Below are 2,500 nucleotides of genomic sequence, written 5' to 3'. Positions count from 1 at the left end.
AGGATCTTTTCAGTTGACCTGGCAGCTTACGGCCATACTACCCTGAAAATGCCTGATCTCGTCAGCTCTAGGAAGCTAAGCAGGGGCGGGCCTGGTTAGTACTTGGATGAGAGACCGCCTGGGAAAACCAGGTGCTGTAAGCTTTTTATTGTTTCTGCTCTTGCCTGACAGCAGAGGGCGCTGTTTGAAACTTTTTGCTGGAGTCTAGTTTGGCCTGCGTCGCATTCAAATAGGATCTTTTCAGTTGACCTGGCAGCTTACGGCCATACTACCCTGAAAACGCCCGATCTCAGAAGCAAATCAGGGGCGGGTCTGGTTAGTACTTGGATGGGAGACCGCCTGGGAATACCAGGTGCTGTAAGCTTTTTATGGTTTCTGCTCTTGCCTGACAGCAGAGGGCGCTGTTTGACACTTTTTGCTGGAGTCTAGTTTGGCCTGCGTCACCTTCAAATAGGATCTTTTCAGTTGACCTGGCAGCTTACGGACATACTACCCTGAAAACGCCCGATCTCGTCTGATTTCGGAAGCTAAACAGGGGCGGCCCTGGTTAGTACTTGGATGGGAGACAGCCTGGGAATACCAGGTGCGGTAAGCTTCTAATGGTCTCTGCTCTTGCCTGACAGCAGAGGGCGCTGTTTGACACTTTTTGCTGGAGTCTAGTTTGGCCTGTGTCGCCTTCAAATAGGATCTTTTCAGTTGTCCTGGCAGCTTACGGCCATACTACCCTGAAAATGCCCGATCTCGTCCGATCCCGGAAGCTAAGCAGGGGCGGGGCTGGTTAGTACTTGAATGGGAGACCGCCTGGGAATACCAGGTGCTGTAAGCTTCTAATGGTTTCTGCTCTTGCCTGACAGCAGAGGGCGCTGTTTGACACTTTTTGCTGGAGTCTAGTTTGGCATGCATCGCCTTCAAACAGGATCTTTTCAGTTGACCTGGCAGCTCACAGCCATACTACCGTGAAAACGCCCAATCTCGTTTAATCTCGGAAGCTAAGCAGGGGTGGGCCTGGTTAGTACTTGGATGGGATACCGCCTGGGAATACCAGGTGCTGTAAGCTTTTTATGGTTTCTGCTCTTGCCTGACAGCAGAGGGCGCTGTTTGACACTTTTTGCTGGAGTCTAGTTTGGCCTGCGTCGCCTTCAAATAGGATCTTTTCAGTTGACCTGGCAGGTTACGGCCATACTACCCTGAAAACGTCCGATCTCGGAATCAAAGTAGGGGCAGGCCTGGTTAGTACTTGGATGGGAGACCGCCTGGGAATACCAGGTGCTGTAAGCTTTTTATGGTTTCTGCTCTTGCCTGACAGCAGAGGGCGCTGTTTGACAATTTTTGCTGGAGTCTAGTTTGGCCTGCGTCGCCTTCAAATAGGATCTTTTCAATTGACCTGGCAGCTTACGGCCATACTACCCTGAAAACGCCTGATCTCATTTGATCTCGAAAGCTAAGCAGGGGCGGGCCTGGTTAGTACTTGGATGGGAGACCGCCTGGGAATACCAGGTGCTGTAAGCTTTTTATGGTTTCTGCTCTTGCCTGACAGCAGAGGGCGCTGTTTGACACTTTTTGCTGGAGTCTAGTTTGGCCTGCGTCGCCTTCAAATAGGATCTTTTCAGTTGACCTGGCAGCTTACGGCCATACTACCCTGAAAACACCCGATCTCGGAAGTTAAGAAGGGGTGGGTCTGGTTAGTACTTGGATGGGAGACCGCCTGGGAATACCAGGTGCTGTAAGCTTTTAATGGTTTCTGCTCTTGCCTGACAGCAGAGGGCGCTGTTTGACACTTTTTGCTGGAGTCTAGTTTGGCCTGCGTCGCCTTCAAATAGGATCTTTTCAGTTGACCTGGCAGCTTACGGCCATACTACCCTGAAAACGCCCGATCTCGGAAGCTAAGCAGGGGTGGGCCTGGTTAGTACTTGGATGGGAGACAGCCTGGTAATACCAGGTGGTCTAAGCTTTTAATGGTTTCTGCTCTTGCCTGACAGCAGAGGGCGCTGTTTGACACTTTTTGCTGGAGTCTAGTTTGGCCTGCGTCACCTTCAAATAGGATCTTTTCAGTTGACCTGGCAGCTTACGGCCATACTACCCTGAAAATGCCTGATCTCGTCAGCTCTAGGAAGCTAAGCAGGGGCGGGCCTGGTTAGTACTTGGATGAGAGACCGCCTGGGAAAACCAGGTGCTGTAAGCTTTTTATTGTTTCTGCTCTTGCCTGACAGCAGAGGGCGCTGTTTGAAACTTTTTGCTGGAGTCTAGTTTGGCCTGCGTCGCATTCAAATAGGATCTTTTCAGTTGACCTGGCAGCTTACGGCCATACTACCCTGAAAACGCCCGATCTCAGAAGCAAATCAGGGGCGGGTCTGGTTAGTACTTGGATGGGAGACCGCCTGGGAATACCAGGTGCTGTAAGCTTTTTATGGTTTCTGCTCTTGCCTGACAGCAGAGGGCGCTGTTTGACACTTTTTGCTGGAGTCTAGTTTGGCCTGCGTCACCTTCAAATAGGATCTTT

General features: G+C 51.0%; 2 non-coding genes and 9 pseudogenes across 2 annotated transcripts; all 11 read left to right on the top strand.

The window, feature by feature from the left end:
- The first annotated feature begins 24 nt into the window (after positions 1-24).
- On the top strand, positions 25-143 carry LOC144896020 (5S ribosomal RNA; annotated as a pseudogene).
- Positions 144-255: 112 nt separating this feature from the next.
- On the top strand, positions 256-364 carry LOC144896621 (5S ribosomal RNA; annotated as a pseudogene).
- A 112-nt stretch (positions 365-476) lies between these two features.
- Positions 477-595, top strand: LOC144896406 (5S ribosomal RNA; annotated as a pseudogene).
- A 112-nt stretch (positions 596-707) lies between these two features.
- Positions 708-826, top strand: LOC144895854 (5S ribosomal RNA). Its single transcript, XR_013626360.1, has one exon. It is a non-coding gene; the product is annotated as a 5S ribosomal RNA (ribosomal RNA).
- Positions 827-938: 112 nt separating this feature from the next.
- Positions 939-1,057, top strand: LOC144896047 (5S ribosomal RNA; annotated as a pseudogene).
- Positions 1,058-1,169: 112 nt separating this feature from the next.
- Positions 1,170-1,278, top strand: LOC144896702 (5S ribosomal RNA; annotated as a pseudogene).
- Positions 1,279-1,390: 112 nt separating this feature from the next.
- Positions 1,391-1,509, top strand: LOC144897231 (5S ribosomal RNA). Its single transcript, XR_013626801.1, has one exon. It is a non-coding gene; the product is annotated as a 5S ribosomal RNA (ribosomal RNA).
- A 112-nt stretch (positions 1,510-1,621) lies between these two features.
- On the top strand, positions 1,622-1,730 carry LOC144896005 (5S ribosomal RNA; annotated as a pseudogene).
- A 112-nt stretch (positions 1,731-1,842) lies between these two features.
- LOC144896891 (5S ribosomal RNA) lies at positions 1,843-1,951 on the top strand (annotated as a pseudogene).
- Positions 1,952-2,063: 112 nt separating this feature from the next.
- On the top strand, positions 2,064-2,182 carry LOC144896019 (5S ribosomal RNA; annotated as a pseudogene).
- A 112-nt stretch (positions 2,183-2,294) lies between these two features.
- LOC144896620 (5S ribosomal RNA) lies at positions 2,295-2,403 on the top strand (annotated as a pseudogene).
- Positions 2,404-2,500: the final 97 nt, after the last annotated feature.

This window comes from Doryrhamphus excisus, unplaced genomic scaffold (genome assembly GCF_037039965.1).
Source record: "Doryrhamphus excisus strain RoL-2023G ecotype Guam unplaced genomic scaffold, RoL_Dexc_Guam_v1.1 HiC_scaffold_24, whole genome shotgun sequence".
NCBI lineage: Eukaryota > Metazoa > Chordata > Actinopteri > Syngnathiformes > Syngnathidae > Doryrhamphus > Doryrhamphus excisus.
Note: the sequence above shows the minus strand (reverse complement) of the source record. Positions and strands in the feature narration are given on the sequence as shown.